The sequence below is a fragment of the Haliaeetus leucocephalus genome, unplaced genomic scaffold (genome assembly GCF_000737465.1).
Source record: "Haliaeetus leucocephalus isolate CR32 unplaced genomic scaffold, Haliaeetus_leucocephalus-4.0 Scaffold151, whole genome shotgun sequence".
Lineage (NCBI taxonomy): Eukaryota > Metazoa > Chordata > Aves > Accipitriformes > Accipitridae > Haliaeetus > Haliaeetus leucocephalus.
In genome coordinates, this window is record NW_010972587.1 from 15,434,786 (window position 1) to 15,452,678 (window position 17,893).

General features: G+C 38.1%; 1 protein-coding gene across 1 annotated transcript in view; it reads left to right on the top strand.

Moving 5' to 3' along the window:
* ANO4 (anoctamin 4) overlaps positions 1 to 17,893 on the top strand; it is a 110,223-nt gene that overhangs the window by 22,878 nt on the left and 69,452 nt on the right. The gene's annotated exons all lie outside the window — the stretch shown is intronic.

Here is a 17,893-nt window from a genome sequence, read left to right on the forward strand (position 1 = left end):
GCCTCAAGCAGCAGCTGACATTTCTGGGGCAACATCTGGCAGCTGATACGCAGCTGGTGTGTACAATAGGCAGTAGAAAGATACAATGGGTGTTCTCTGGAGAAAACCCCAAAAGACAGGGAAGAAAAGCACAGTATAAGCTTCACTTTTGTTGTATGAAGAAATATCTACTAGCAGGTATAAGCCGAGTCTGAAAGTTATGTTAATCTGAGTCTGAAAGTTATGTTTAGAGATCTTTTTCAGTAGTCAATGCAGTATAATTACAGGATACTATTATTTCATGACTTTTCAAGTTTGCAGGCAGATGTAGGTAGGTTCATGGTGAGGTAGCAGGAGTTCCACAAAGCAGTTTCTCTTAATGTGGCTGTAACTTTGCACTAATGGGACAGGACTTAAGAGGCTAGCAATATGTATTCAGTAAGAGACTTATATTTAGCACAACTTGGAGCCTGGTTTAAAATGATGAATGTTGAGAGAAATTACAGATGACAGAAAGAGCTCACAATATAGTATCTCTGTGGGTCTTGGCTCATCCCTGAGTGTAAAACCAAAATAGACTTATGACCATGTCAAAGTGAGGTAAAAGTTAGAAATAAAGAATGAGTATGAAAAAACCAAGAACTTCAAAGACAGAAACTTTAAATATAGTTGTGCTCAGAAAATGATGATGTGAAAGAGATGTTGTAATCAACAGCTATTGCTCTTGAGCATAGTCAAATATTATCATCTTTCTTTCTGGCAAAAATGACATCTACTTTTTGTTGTTGTTGTTGTTAGTATTGCAGAGCCAAAACAGTAAGGTTGATCTGCTTTTTTCTGGTTGTGCGTCATCACTGCAATTGTTCATGAGACTCCTGTTACATAAAAACGTTATTGCTGATTGTGATTCATGGGCAGAAAAGAATTAAGCTGACTTCCAGACCCCAAGTGGCATTTGCAGATCTGAGTGAGGAAAGGTGTTTTATGTAATTTGGTTCTCTGAGAAGCAGCGCACAATAAAATCTCAGTGCCTTTGGAGTTGACTCTAAGTTTCCTTTTCAGTTACGTCTTCAGTTTATTCAGTTACTGAAAGAACTTGGTGGTGTGGTGGCCAGGAGCAAGCTGCAGGTCACCTGGGGGATCTTCTGGCTGCTTGTTTTCCTTGGTGCTCGTGTCCTTTCCCCGTCATGTTGAGCTTACTCTGCACATAGCAAACTCCCCTATCCACTACAGAAAAGGGTGGCTAGGGAAAGCTTCCACCATCAAAATTGCATCTGCTGTTCTTTGAGGTTTTTTTACAGAGAGAAAGTGAAGAGTCCTCCCCCTGAGGAGGAAGGAGCAGCAGAGACAAGGTGGGATGAACTGACCCCAGCCCCGTTCCCCGTCCCCCTGCGCTGCTGGAGGGAAGAAGGTGGAGAATTCAGGAGTGAAGTTAAGCCCAGGAAGAAGGGGGGGGGGGGGCAGGTGTTTTAAGGTTTGGTTTTATTTCTCCTTCTCCTACTCTGATTTGATTGGTAGTAAATTAAACTCACTTCCCCAAGTCAAGTCTGTTTTGCCCGTGACAGTAATTGGTGAGTGATCTCTCCCTGTCCTTATCTCGACTCATGAGCCTTTCATTATATTTTCTCTCCCCTGTCCAGCTGAGGAGGGGAAGGACAGAGCGGCTTCGGTGGGCACCTGCTGTCCAGGCAGGGTCAACCCACCACAGGTGTAGTTCAATGTTAATCTACTACTGTAACAAATATCAAGCATTCGGTAGCTTTCACGCACTCTAGTAAGTTGTTTCAGTCTCTCACTTTTCTGATCTTATTATTCAATATGTAAATATCTATAGCTAATGAACTTACAGTACAAATTATGCAGCATGCAAAAGCTGTGGTTTCACGAGCAGCATAATATCCCATTATTAGCAGGTGCAGTTTTTTATTTAATGTTTAAGCACTGTGTCTGATTGCATCCACAAATCATGGATGGAGACATCAAAGTGACATAAACTATGCCTGGAAAAAGGGAACCAGACTGAAATCCAAGCCCACCACATGTATTATAAGTGAAAGTGCTTCCAGCTATTTAATTTTAAACATTGGGCTGTTCATTTCATCCAAATTCAGCCAGAGCAAGTTAAAAATTGACTGGTCTTCCAAAGATTTATTGTTAATTTATTATCTAATGCAAATAGCAAGTGGATTCTCTTTTCAGCAGTGTTTTGCAGACAAATGTATAGGTCCTAGAACAATGTTGTTTTCCAGAGAACGCTCTGTACCAAAAAGCATTGTCGCTAAACAGTGGAGGAGTTTCCAGATGCCTGGGCTTCTGAGTGAAAACGTTTTAGATTTCAGATACTATGTCCACTGTACAGCACAGTGGCAGTTTAGAAGAGAAATTTGAGGAGGTACATGGAAATCTGGATGGATAGAGTCTGAACTCAAATTTCAGTGTGCAGTTTTTGGAAGTAACCTTCTTGATTGTCTGAGGGAACCCAGAAACAAGTACATTTCTGGGTTGACAAATTCCAGCCTTTAACAGGACTTTGTAAAGCTAGTAGACTAAGAAACTGTTGCTGAAAAATTGATCTACATTTGAAAAAAGTATGGCTTTTTCATGGAGTATGGAGGTAATACAGAAAATATGTAGATAACTGAAAAGGGATAAAAAGGCCCCTGAGATATTTCTTTTCCTTCAGGAATGTTGAGTAGGATTTTTCTGTCAAAGAGTTTCCTGTCATCGATCTTCACAAATCAGAATGTCAAAAACCTTTTGAAGGACACCAGACTCATGGAAAAAACCGGACAGACGATAGATTAAAAAAACTGATGAAGGTTACATATGAGATGTCCCTTATACGTCAAAAGTCACCTTTCCTGTTACAATAATTGGTCTTAAACTGCAATTATTTTTGAGATGTTGTTTGCCTGCTAGTGGCATCAGGAACAAGCGTAATGCACAAGTCTACAATCGCTTAATGCATAGTGAGAGTTTTCATTGCCCAAAGGTGACATGACTGGTTTGCTGCAACACTCCCTGATAGTACTGGCTTAATGAGCAGAAATCTAGAGCTGTCTATAGGGAACAAGAAGACAGAGTATATAGAAACGCCAGCAGTACGTTTTATATTCTCATTTTGCTTTGATGATTTTGGTGTTGAGCTTGTTTTGAAAAGGCGGCGTTTTATTTACAGCATTATGCTTCTGAACAAGTAGTAACGATGTCAAATGGCTGCAGTGCCTTCTTGGTCTGGGGGACATTTGCATCCTCCTCTGCAGCACGAAGCGGTGTGGGGCTGCCCTCCCTGGAAGCAGTCCCAGGAGGGAAGCGTGAATCCAAAAGGACAATTCCCTTCCTCAGACACTCTTGGCACAAGGTCTCCAGGCCCTCTTATCGTCCTACTACTTTCTTTGTTATACCAGGTTAATTTGGTCACGGAGCAAGTGGAGCATTGGCACTGTGTGCCCTGGATTAACTGTATTATAATTATGGTAAGAGCCTTACAAATAGAGCTAGTCAAATTACCTCGGTGCTCAGACTTCATTGAAAAAGACGTTTCAGTTTATGGCTCTCTGGGCCCAAATTAAATGCAGCATTATCCACTGCATATTTACGTATTTGTTTCTTGCTGTTTGAGTGGTAATGAAGTGATGTTGTAAATGAAGTTTAGTAAAGCCTGACCTGAGGGGAAAATGCTCCTGAGATAGCCACATCAGCTGAAATCTCTGTCAGCCAATTAGTTAGGTCCCCCTGTTTAAAGTCTTATCTGGTTTACAAAACTCTTTTCTGTGCACAAATATCTTTCATATCCTTATATGAAAGCTTTTAAAAGAATCTCCAAAAATGCCTTTTAGGAAAAACAGTGTAAAGACCCTTTTCTTTCCTTTTGGAGGTCTTCATGGTACTGTACTTACTACCTTTCTTAGATACAGCTTTGTTGTTGTTTCTGTTAATAGACTCAAATAGATTTTTCCATTTACAACAAATAAGTTTGACTCCCCTTTCTGAAGTCTCCACTGTCAAGCACCAATAAAAGAACTTTGTGCTTACTTTTTTTAACAACCATCTTTTATACCTTTTTAAAATTCAAAACTTTCCATAAAGAAGAAAACCTCCACAGTGAAAATGTAGAAAGAAGAGCAAAACAGAGACCTGTAAATCTGGAAACCATGACTCTCTACTTTCTCTTGCAATATGCAAAATTCCTGTTATTTTTAATGACTGGCAGATCTGGAGGGATTTCCTCTTCATTTCCAATGTGTTTATTTGACCTTCTCCTTTCAGGTTAGTTTATAAATGTCATGTTTTGAAAAACTGCCATTGTAGGCTAGTAATAATGGTAGAATATTCAGGGATTTTCACATTCACATACTTCTATACATAAGAAGTAGGAGTATATAGTTTTCCTATATCTTTCTGTGTCTGTAATAACATATCTAACATTGAGTTTACACAATTTCCTTATGTAGAAATTTAAGGATTGGAATTTAGGTATTACATAGGTTTTAAAATTAAATTGGTTGGAAAATTATCTCCCATAATAAGCTGTTACAACCCATCAATCTAATTTTAGTGTATTCTTCTCACATGTTTATTTTAATTGGCTTAGTTTCAGAAGCAGAAATTGTTTTTTGAAAGAAGTGTATCAGCAAGATTATTTGCTTGACTGGTATTTGCTAAATTCCAATGAATATATTTTTCTCCACTTTTAATGTTCTTCTCTTTTTTTTTTTTGTGAGGAAAACTGCATAAAGTCATCTTAATCAATCTACTAAAACCTCTTTTATTCAGGTCATTCCCTTTAAAATGGCTATTTAAATGAGACACTCATAACATTCTCATGATTCCACTAATTGTGCAAATCTGATTCACTCAATTACCAAACATCAATAAAAATAAATTTATGTAATGTTAATTTTTCATTTCTTTAAAATAGAAGCTATAAAGAAGTTATCAACTTTTAGGAGAAAGCTATTCAGACATGTTTACATGCATCGCTTTTTCTGACTTGTTAGTAATGCAGGCATATAGGATAATTTTGGATATAGACTTCAATTTGATGGTCTGAAGAGGACTGAGCACCTCTGGAGTTATTCTTCTTGAGTGTACAGATTAGGTCTGAAAGCCCCTCACCAGCTAACACCAACCATGCTCCAGTTCAGGATCCTTCACATTATTTTGACTAGGGAGTGAAAAGCAAAAGGAAGATTATTTTTTGTTGTTCTTGCAATCCAGTTTGTTAAAAAGGACTGTATAAAGTTTCTGTGGAGACTGGAAGAATCACATGAAAGGTACTTCATTTGCTCATAATACTGAGCACTTGTCAACTGGCCAAAAGGGTCTGTCTATAAAGGTTTTACTTAGGATTGTTTTCTTCACCAGGTGCATTTCTTTAGAATTCTTCTCCTTCTAGCTTATGCACACAGACTAGGTAGGTAGTGAAGTGACCATGTCTGAAGTTTGTTAGCAAATCAGAAAGCGCTCTTGCCTAGTCCAGAGGACTGGCTCTTTGCCTGCCCTTTTATAGAATCATAGGAGAATTTGGGTTGGAAAAGACCTCAGGAGGTCTCTAGTCCAACCTCCTGCTCAGAACAGGGTCAGCTATGAGATCAAGACTATGTTGCTCAAGACTTTCATGTGACTTTTTCCAGGGGCATACACCTATTCATTTTTTATGGGTTTTGGTTTTTGTTGTTGGGTTGGGGTTTTTTTTAAGTATTTCCATTCCATAAAGGAGCCCAGCTACTTTTTATATTTATCTTAAATGAAAGGCAGACATTACACTCGGTTTTCATATGGGTTAGCCTAACCTCCAGTAATTCCAGTAACTCAGAGTTCTACTGCACTGCTCTTTGTATGCTCTTCTCCACTCAGAAACTTCTCTTTCCATACCTAGACTTCTGTGCCTTTCGGTGCCTTTTAAGTTAATAATCAGATCTGTGACCTCATTTTCTGGGGAATGTGGAGAAGCTCAGGCTTCCTACCATCGTAGGAGTGCTGGTGGGAAGGCACGTCTGAAGGTCATCTTCCTGAAGCAGAACTGTCACCAACACTAGGTTAGGATGGCCATGGCTTTTTTTCTTCCGTATCTGTAGTTCAGTGCAGATTACAGCCTGGCCCCTCATCTCCAGCGTTCTTGAGTTTGTACTGTAATGAGTGCTATTGCTATTGGAAACTGTGGCTTTCTGAGACAGGATTGGATTAAACAAATGGCCTAAAGCAGCAGTTGAGTGGATGGAAGCTGTGGTATGTAGAACATCCCGGGTCAGCAGTCTTGTGCAAATGTATGGATTTTATCGTTAGCTTCAAAAATTCACAGGGGAGAAGAATTCAAGTAATAAAATACAGAAAGTACTGACCAAAATCAAGAGGTCTTTTAAAGTGCAGAGGACACTAGTGGGAAGCCTTGTTATTTATAGATCTCTAATTCCCTATGTGTTCTCTGTGGGCAGAAGGAATAAGGTGGGATGGGGGAAATGGATAGCAGGCAAGGCCTTGTAAAATGTTCTGAATCACTTGCTGTCGCTGTGGCGTGTCCCAGGCAGCTAGGCACTGAACTAGAGCCACCCGTGAAGGTGCAGAAGTTGGGGTGGGTCGTGAGGAAGGTAGCAGGAATCCAGGGAAAATAAGGTGGCTGTACTGCAGAGCCCCAAGAGGAGAAAGAACCATCGTACCGACTGTAGCTGTTGGCGGTGTAGATATCTGGCTGGGGAGGAACAAGCCCTTCTGGGCAGCAGTTCATCTCAATCTGAGGAAAATAGAACGAATGAATTGTACCCTGAAGGTGCCTGTTCCTCTTCATTGCAGACAGCTAAACATAGTTGCCCTGAATCCCACCTGTGAGGTCTGCTCCTTGGGATAAGCCTTCAGGCAACTTCTCAGGATCAGCGGGCTTAGGGCCGCGACAGCGCCGGTGTTCTGGTACGAGTACAGCAGCCTGCCGGTGTCCAGCAGGGGAAACCGGGTCAGATATACGGCACACACCGTACCTATAAACCACTAAAGATAAGCGGGTTTGTTTGTCCTGTACCCAAGTGATAGCTATGGACTTACCTGAGTACATCTGAGGATTGCAGGATCAACCCCAGTACTGGTGGAGTATAAAGCAAACAGTTGACAGAATTGTGACAATTGTAAAGTTCAGTTCTAAAACCCCCAAGCAGTGGAATAAATTAATGCTTCTGCAGATTTTCCATTAGTTGAAATCTTCTGTTCTTTGCTGTTCTGTGAATTGATGAGTGCTTCCCGTGACAATTTACATTTCCATCTTGGGCTGTTTTTTGTCTATGTTGTGAAAAGAAACAGAATTCACGTGTCTTACTAATGCGTTATTCCAGAGAAAAGGTACAATGTACAAATGATGTGGGGAAGGTGAGCACATCGGAGTTTTGGGAAAGAGAGGGAGAAAGATGATGGTCAGAAAGCATTAAGAGGAAGCCGGTATCAAGACGTGGAGGCATATCCATGTTAAATCATGGCAGACAAGTAAGAAAAGACCCCTTCTCACTGTATAACTCCCCCTATAAAAATCTGAGTATAAAATCTCTTTAGAAATAAAACATAAGCCCTTAACATCTTGAAACAAATCTTTTGTATTTATGGAGGGTGACTTAATAGAAGGCAGGGAAGGAGAAAGGCAAGGAATTAACAGTCATTAATATAGATTAGACTCAGCAAACAGTTTTGGCTGAGGAAAGAGGGAAACATTTTGAAATAGTGAAAACATTTCATTTAAACAGATTCAAAATTAAAAGCCTGGTATTAAAATGCCACGCTAGTTGATAAGAAAGGCTTAGCTTTACAAAAGAGAAAACAGGAAAAAAAAAAAAAGACAACCAAATGTTTGGAACTGATTATATAATCCAGTAATACACCAAAACATGCTATTATGTGTGGACAGTATTTAAGCTTAAATCAAATTGAAATTTTTCAGATGTTTACTTACAGATTTTTAGAAATCTTGTTCAATTAGCTTCATTTTCATATTATTTATTCAGTTTGGTGTTGAAACAAAATGCATTTCTCTCTTAAATGGCATCACAGCTGATCACGGAAATGTTCACATAGGACTATGCCTAGCTAGCAAAAGTCATTATTTGCTGATTCTGTTCTTCATCTGTTTCATAGACTACCTGTAAGGCATCAAGGATATTTTCCATCAGATACCGTGTAACATAAAGAAAACCTCATTTCCTAAACTCGTTACTGGATTCCCGATGCAGAAATGAGCTGACAGCAGCCTTTGCAGCCAGGTCCACTGCGCAGGCATTTTACTTCCAGTGACTGCAGGAAAGTAAAATCAGATCAATAGCTTTGGACATGGTGCCAGGTCCATAGTTTGGGTCAGATCTCATCAGGTTATACATGGAAGCAAGTGGATTACTTGCACTTACTTTTCTTATCCCGTGTTCAGAGATTATCACAGTCAGATCCTAAAAATTTGCAGTGGGAACATGAATACATTTCAGGCTTTCTTCAATATCTAGAATTTGTATTGTCTAAAAAGTGCATATGTGGCTCTAAATGCCTGACAGGTGCAAAGCATGTTTCTACACTACATTTCTTGGACATACTAAGTGTTGTATTTTAAATATTTGACAGGAACTACAGACTGCAGTGTATGAACAATGATAATTCCCTAAGTGGTGGTCTGTTGAGAAAGTGTTCTGCAATTTAGATAATTTTTTCCAATTGTCTAGTGATGTAACACTAATGGAATTTTCCCCCATTTTTAAAATATCTTTTCCAATATTCATTAGGCCCAGACTAATGTTTTGTTTTGAAGCAAATTCCTTTCAACAAAATGATTGAATTATAAGTTATACAGCCCTTGATGTATGATCCATATTGACTTTTCTTTTCAGAAATCATCTAATAGAATTACAATTTTCCTGTCAGGAAATCTTCATAATAGAAGAAAAAGTCTATAATGGAGCATCTACAAAGTGTATAGCAAACCTGGCATTATTAAGTGAAGTGAGATTTTATCTTATTTTCCTTTTCACGTTGTATTTTTACACTTGCCCATATAAGAGAATGAAACAGACTGCCGTAAACATACCAACTATATTAGTTCCAGAGGTATGGTAGTTAAGAATTTCAATTCCACTCCAAAGTTTTACACTGAATAAAAGTATCCAAGTAGCACTACAGAGCTAAAAAACACTTCGGTGACTTTTGTTCCACCTTTGGACTGTGAATTCTCTGCTGCAGCTCTTAGAGGCACAGCCCCTCTATGGAAAGTGGGCAAAATAAAAAATTCTAGAAATGTTTACAAGTATTGTTATTTCTGTCAATAAATAACAAAGACATTTGCACTTTCCTAAGCTGAAGAAATCTGCCTTTTGCTATCTGGGGACTTCTTAAAAAGAATGTGTATTTCTTCATCTCTAGAGAAAGAGAATATTGTCTATTAAGCAAAGATCTTCATTGCAGTTGGTTTCCGTGGTGCAAGTGAATTTGGAGAGGGGGATTCTTTGCCGGTATATATGTTACTTGAGACCTTAGCTTTACAGTATCACTGGGATCTCAAATTTCAATATTATACAGCAAATAATTTTAGGATCAGTTCCATCACTTCACAACATATGCAATCAGATCAAAACTAACATGACCTTATTTGATGGTGCTACTGGTCTTTAAGCAAAAGAAGACTTGCTTGTTGCCTGTAATTCCTCTCATTTAATCTTCATGTAAGAGCTCTGAACTAGGAGAGCAAATCATCTTTGTCCTCTGTCACATTTGTCTGAACCATTAAAATATTGAGCTCCATCTGGTGCTGCTTTGCTCTTCTGTGTCATACAGGACGTGTTTTCATCCAGCACCTTATGTCGATAGGCACACTGGGAATAGCAATAATTGATCGATAGTAGAGCTCGTGTTTAGGTGTCTGCCTTGTCAGTACATTGTGCCATGTATGGATGTTGCTTTATTACAACAAATTAGAACAGTCCAAAGAAAAATCATAATTTGCCCTTGTCATACATTGACCCCGTTTCATTTAAAGCACGTCTAGCAAATGAAAGGATTCATACAGAGGTGCACAAAGGATCCAGCATTCTTCCTTCTTAGTTTAGAGATATTATTAGGTCTTTCAATTTCATCTTGTCTCCAGTTAGATTCTAATTAGTCTACCTTTGCTCAAAAAGCTTTTATTTTTCTTCTGTTTCTGATGTATATTTTTTAACCTCAGATGATCTAGTTATATTCATAAGTCTGTGAGCTTAGCTGAGTAGAGACAGATGAAAACTCATGTAGACCATCACTTACCAGGAGTTTCCTCTCTGCACTAGACCATAACACTTCTTTTCATGATCAGCCTGAAACTGTGACTTGGTGAAGCCAGCACATTCAGATGAATTTGCCTTTATCTCCTGTTGCTTTGCCTCTAATTTTTTGTGGGAAGTCTTACACAGCAAGAGTATGGTGGGGATCTGGAAAAAGGTAAATCTATGTAATTATATTAATCTGAACTGTGAGCTGAACAGTTGTAATCAAGCCTATTCTCACCATCTTATTTTGCTTTGGAAAGCACTTCTCTGCCATGTAGCAATGGTGTCGTGTTTGGAGTCTGGGTTGATAGTCACGTAAGTATTTCTTGTCTTTCTTGATTATATAAGCTGAGAAACAAGACTCTGAAGAGGGAGTTGAACAACCAAATAGCTTCATCTTGCTGGAGCATAGGCAGGTGCTCAGAACCAGGGCTGCTGTACACACTTCTGTGTCCACATGGATGTCAGCGGTGGCCTTTCTGTCCAGAGATGCTGTGGTGCCCAGAGAGGTTGTGAGGTCTCCATCCGTGACACCACACTAGTTGTCCCCACTTTGAGCAGGGGTTTGGACTAGATAACCTCTGGATGTCCTTTCCAACCTCCATTATTCTATGATGCTATGATAAGCAGCTTGTTCGGTTCCTCTAGGTTATTTGTATGCACAAGCTATAATAAGCCTGCCTGCACATTTTGGGTGCTTGATTGATTATTAAGTTCATGAAATTAACTGTTGGTCAAAAAATAAATTGCCTTTTTCTTTGCCAAAGCGATGTTTCTCCAATAAGCCTTTAAAAGCACACATGAATATTTAATAGACAATTCATTAAATATAAGTATTTTCTACTTCAAAAAATGATTAATGAGACATAAATCTGTACTGGGAAAATATTGTTTTTATATTTTACACTTGGCATAAATCACAAAGGAAGCTGCCTGATAAAATGTAGTTCAATTGTACGATGTATTTTTAATGGCCTGTGATGCCAAAAGTAAAATATTGTACATAAGAGACCTTTTTTGACCCATAGTACAGCCAAAAATGTTTGATGATCTCAACCATCACTGTATAAAATATTAACATTTTTAATCTAAAATTGCAGCATATAACTGATGCCTCATGTAATGAGACTTAATGTCAAATAAAGTGTTCATAAGTAAAAATGCATTATTTTGCTCAGAGGTTTCAGCTATCTGCATTTTTAAATCTTCAAGTAATTAATTTCACATGTTTATACTATCCTCCAGTCTAGAGGAATTAAAAGGTCCTGTCTGTTTCTCAGATGAAATCCCTATGATTAGCTATTTTAATTGTCACAGAAATCTTACCCAGATGGGTCAAAACTGTATTCATTCAGTATTTATTAATGGGATTATCAAGAAATGTTTTATCGATGCCTCACATTCAGATAAACCTCTTCCATTAAGAAGGTCATGCTGCAGGTATTTCTAATCTTTTTCTCTGGAAAGTGGAGTCCAAGTCAGAGGATATTTTTTCCATGGTAGATTTAGTTCATCTAAGTTACCTTACTGTGAGATCCATCCTGTCCACCACAAGTGAATTCAGGTGACATTAGTTAGAATTAAAAACATCATCCTTTCTCATGTTGTTTTGTCTCTCAAAGGAATTTGTATCTCTCTATTGCAGACTGTAAGCTCATCGTTGCACAGTAAACTTGAGCAATGAGATAGTACTTGCATTTTATTTCTACTCGAGCAACCTACCCTGTTCTTTAAGTTGCCCTCCCACTCACACATTTTTGTCTACATGAAAGGACATTTGCAAACATTTCCCCTTGTTACTAACTCTGTTCTGTTCCAGCATTGAGATGCTGTCAGCTGCTGCCAGAAATTAAGCACTGTAACCCTGACACCTGGTCTGAGTGGGATTAGATGACACATTGCCCGAACGCTGGCAATAGCCAGCCACCTGCCTGCATTACTAACTCCACTGGAGCTGAACCTTTGGAATTATTTTGCAAAGTAAAACTAAAGCTTTGCCCCGTCATCAAAGTTTGCTATGAGATTTCATATTAAAATAATTTTAGATTGTAATCACATGACTCTGTCTCCTTATAAAATATAGAATAATTTGATATATATATGTCAGTGTCCTGTTATGTCAAAATTGTTTTATTAACAGCTTCCTATTTATTAGTTAGGGCTTTCTTTTTTTACTCTTATTTTCATCCTTATTGCTTTTGCCCTACAGTTTCTTGTAAGTCAAAAGCTTCTTAAAATCCGAATTGAAGTCTGAAGAGTATAGTCCCCTTTTTCACTAAACCTGTACTTTGATTGAAAGTATATATGGGAAAGATATTGGCACTAGTATTTGCTAGATTCCTCTGATCCATGAGCGTGGAAGTTAATGCTTGTGAGTATGTAATATTTTCCCTCAAACCGGACGTGTATTGACAGTATCTAAGTAATTAGTTGGTGGTAATGTATGCACTTTTGAAAAGTATTGGCAGCATATTACTGCTGCTTTTCCAGTTCTGTGGAATTACCCTTGTGAATTTACATTTACTTTGGTTTTGCAAAGGAAGAATGGTTTAATCAACTAAAATTTGCTGGGTTTTGTTTTTCCACTTCATTCACTCCACATGGCAAATCAATCTGTGCTGTTAACATAACAGAGTAATTCTCAAAAACAGTGGAACCTGTAGCAGTTACTAATAAATACTCTGCACTCAGATGTGATATGGAGCTTGATTATAGAAAGAATTGTTACTAGAGGAAGGATGTCGATTTTCTCTCATTTTCTGGCTTTTTCTGCATTATGGTCTTAACAGAAATAAGCTGTGTTTGCCAAAAATTAAAGAACTGTTCCCGTTCTGGCTTTTTAACTTGCCTTGCAGGGTCTTGCTAAAGTAGGCAAGGCTTGATTCTGGTTGCTGGATCTCTTTCAAATTGTTATTTATTTCCTTCTACTTTTATGAGGAAGGCTTTAAAAGGCGAGGAGAGCCCCGGTCTTGAGTATTTTTTGATTAAATGATGATAGGGAAAACACCTTAATGGTAAATCCTTTCTTTTCCCTACTGATACGTATACATAAATGAGAGCATTGGGTTTTTGCAGTTGCCTGCCTAGTAGCCTCAAGGCAAATAAACAATTACACTATTCAATTGGAGACAATGTAATTTTATCCTTCAAGGTTTGTGGTGTTTTAACCAGCAGCCAAGTACCAGGCAGCCGCTCACTCACTCCTCTTCCCCACCCCTGGTGGGATGGGGAGGAGAATCGAAAACAAATAAAACTTGTGGGTTGAGATGAGGACAGTTTAATAATTTAAATTAAAAAATAAAATATAATAACAACAGTAATTTAAAGGAAGATAATAAAAAGAGAGTGAAATATAACCCAAGAAAGACAAGTGATGCACAATGCAATAGCTCACCACTCGCTGACCAATGCCCAGTTAGTTCCCAAGCAGCAATCCCGCCGCAGCCAACTCTCCCCAGTTTATATACTGGGCATGACACCACACGGCATGGAATACCCCTTTGGCCACTTTGGGTCAACTGTCCTGGCTGTGTCCCCTCCCAAATTCTTGTGCCCCTCCAGCCTTCTTGCTGGCTGGGCATGAGAAGCCGAAAAACCCTTGACTTAGTCTAAACACTACTCAGCAACAACTGAAAACATCAGTGTGTTATCAACATTCTTCTCAGACTGAACCCAAAACACATTTTACCAGCTACTAGGAAGAAAACTAACTCTATCCCAGCTGAAACCAGGACAAGGTTATGTGCTGTGAATCTCTTTTCTCAACTTAAGTCTTAACTTTTAGACTCAAGCAATGCTTGCATTAAGGTGAGTCCTACAGTTGTTTTTCTCTTAAAATGACTTGACAGTATTACTCATAATGAACCAAAAAAAAAGTCTGTGTTGGAAGAGGACATTCAGGAGGGCATTTGACAAGAGATACTGATCTCTAGCCTTGATCCTGGAAGACAGCCTGCAAATACAGCAGAACGTGGGCTTTTCAAGAGACGTTCAATGTCAGCATAACTTTGCTTCCATTCAGACTAACAATGATAACTTCAGAATGAGCGGAGTCAGGTCAATAGTGAACATATATATTTAAATCCTGCCATCAAAAGGCGTTAGAATGCCTGCAGGAGTGTACGTGTGAGTTTAGTAGCCAGGACTTAAATTAAACGGTAGTTAACACCACTCTGTGCCTGCTTTCAGAAGAGAATAAGTGCCGGCCCTTTCCAAGCTTTCCTTGGCCGAGCTGACGGCTGTAACTCACCCCAGCAGGTGTTTTATGTTTTTAGGGTTACATAAATAGCCCCTACTTCAGGCTCGTCCACTCCTTATACAGTAATACTGGAGGAGAATATGAAGCTTTGCTTTCAAACACATTTGTGGTTGCTTTGTTTTCTTTGGGAAATACGATGTCTGTATAAACTTAATTGTAAAAGAGAAAGGTAGTCTTGCCAGAAGGGCGAGTCTGTAATAAGAGGGCCAGTGGTACTGCCTATATTCTTGGATTGGCAGCGATGGAATGGTACTGAAGTGATTTGTCAGTGAAGCCAGAAAGTTTGGGAACTAGTGAATATCTCTCATACAGAGATATAGAAACTTGTGATTATCAAATACTGATCTAACATTTTCAGGAATTATGAAATATGATTTCCAGCTGTAGAAGGGGGTTGGGGAGTAGAGAGAAGGAGGGAAAAATTACAGCTTGTGAAAAATAGTAGATCAATGGCACTGAACACTGAAACTCATTGTATACAGACTATCTGTAACCTAGGCTCTGGTGATCTGAATTCTACCATACAAACCTGTTTTGAAGATCAGGGTTCAATTAAACTAAATACACCTTGCTACTGCTTCTCAATCAGAAGAATAATTTTTTAAAAAGTTATTGTAAGAAACAAGTCATTTTATAAAGAATGCCATCTTTGCACTGAACATTTTGAATTTTTATGTATTTTCACATCTAGAAACTTGTAGTTTTCAACCAATGTTTCTCTGGAGAAGAGTACCGTTCTTCCATAGAAAATATTCTTTTCTCCCGACAGTTTCAGTAAGTGGGTTGCCCAGAGGCTGTGAAATCTCTGCCTGTGGAGATACTCAGGACTCAATGGGACAAGCTCCTGAGCAACCTGATCTAAGTTGGCCCCGCTCTAGCTAGAGAGTGAGCCCAGATGACCCCAAGAGGTCCCTTCCAACTAGATTAGCCTGTGATTCTCTGGTTCCAATAAGTCTCTTGTCACACTGGGCTTGCACTGCTCTGAAGACCAGCAAGAATATTATTACCGACCAGAAGAAAATCTGTTTTGTTAGGGATATTCCTCCTCAAGGAATCAGTCTGAAACAACTAATTAATTTGAACGTTGCTGGCCTTGCAATTATCATATGGTGATAACTCTATAGGCAGTGGTGCCACAGGTCAATTCCAAACGCTTATTCCATTTTTGTGTTTGCAAAGGGTTTTACCTCATTGTCTGTCCCCTTGATTCCTCTGCTTTTCTTTCTTCATCATCTAGACATCACTTTCTAGCAGATTGCTCATGTCAATAGTTGTCTTATTTAAATTTCCAAGGGGAGCAATGTTACATTGATTTTTGTTTGCGTGTTCCCATAATGTGAAATTGAGTTTACTTCTCCAAACTGTTTAATGAGCCAGGCCTCGAAAGTCAATTACAACAGAAGAATGCTCCTCTCCTCTCAATGAAACATTTAGAAGCTGAAGGATACTGTGTCTACATACTAATTTAGCAAAGAGAGTTTAGCAGATTCCATTCACTAAAGTATTTTTGTAACTAAGATGGTGCTCTTGATTTTTTTTTTCAGGTATTTTGATTAGTTATTTTCTCCTTAGATTAAGTGAATGTGACATTTCATTCAGTTACTCCTCCATCTGGATTTGTTCTTCTCTTTCCAATCTTGTTTTTTTCAAGCTTTCTTAGTGCTTTCCTTTATGAACACTTAACCTGAGCAAACCCAAGAGAAATGAATTTCCATTTTAATAATTTGGCATTGTTATCTCTTTCTTATGAAAATAACTGAACCTCCCAAATGTCTTTTGGTTAGATCTTCTGTTGACAAAGCTGATAAAATAACATTACAAGGTATTGAGTAGAAAACATTCTTTAAACATTTGTATTTATATTTGTGATAACTATATGGAAGTTTTTCGTGTTTCCGTGTGAAAAAGTGTAACATATGAAATCAGATTTAGATGAAGATAGTGTTCACTTGTGAAACAGTATCTCCACAACCCATGTTACTGTGGCTGCCATATCTAGTGTGGCTTAAACTACAATGTGCTGGAAAATGCCCATAGGCTTCCTGTTTAATAGCCATCACTAAATTTACAGGCTGTGTTTAATAAATTCCCTCCATTTCTCAAATTTTATTGGTGTGTTAGGACCATAGTTTCCTTTTGTAGATTGGGCCTATTACACAGTTCTTTTGTGTTTTGATGGGGTTGGTTTGTTTGTATTTAATCTGAGCTGTTTATGACAAAATTGCCAGTCCACTGCTGACTTAACCTCATGTTTGAAACAGTAGTTTGCAGGAAATTTTTAGAGCAGCAGAACTTAGTCTTGGTTTTGTGGTATCTGCTTGCTAAAGTCTCATGGGAAAATAAAAGATAATTTGTGAAACATACCTATAAGGAAAAACATCATTAGAGGCCTAATTTGGAATCCATAAAAGTCAATGGAAAGAGTACAACTGAACTCATTGTCTCTGAAGCAAGTCTCTTTGGGGCATTTTGTTGCTGTTGTATCATTTCATGTTGAAATATTTTTCAGAATGTCATGAGCAAAAGAACAGCAAGGTTTTTTTTCCGCAGTTATTAATACCAGAAAGTCACTCTTTCCATTATGCGCTAAATCCATTTTTTCATGCAGCCCAATAGTACTTTGGGTACAAATATTTCTCTGTGTCCATTTTTGAGGATTCTGATATTCTATTTGTTTTAAAAAAGAGTTAACTCTGTAGTGACTGGGTTGGGGGGGTGTCTTTTTTTTTTTAATGTGCTAAAGAAAATCATATATTTGTATCTTAACTGTTGGAGTTTTCATTCCTATCACAAACTAGTAATAATGTTTTAGCATCTCTAATGTTTTAATTAATGTTTAATTAATGTTTTAATAATGTTTTAATTAATGCTTAATTCATTTTTAAAAATGTTTTGTTAATGTTTTAATAATGTCTTAGCTACTCTTTAGCATGTTTTAGCTACATGCTTATAGCAGTTTCAGTAATTTCAGCATCTATCAGGATACTGGGAGGAAGAATCAAGTAGGCATCAGAAGTATAAATGTGAGCCTCCTGCCCATATAGCCACTGTAGCTCCCAGATGAACAATACTAGATTTAAGAACGCCTAGTAAGTTGTGTTAACCAAGAATTAATGTGAGAAACATTGAATATATTACAACGTCTAAAAAACTAGGAAGTCATTCCTAAAGCCAACTAACAATTTTCTTGTCTGGTTTTCTCAGTCTCCACACTTTCCTTTTCTCATACCCTTGTACCCCTTTACGTATTTCCTGGGTGTTCCTCAAACTCAGTCTGTAGTTATTCTCCCTGTTAATGTGATCCATTCAGCTGTCTAAAGCTGTATTGTATGCAATTTTATGAGAATTTCATTGATTTTCATTAGAATTTGAACAATTCATCTTCCAGTATTAACGTGTG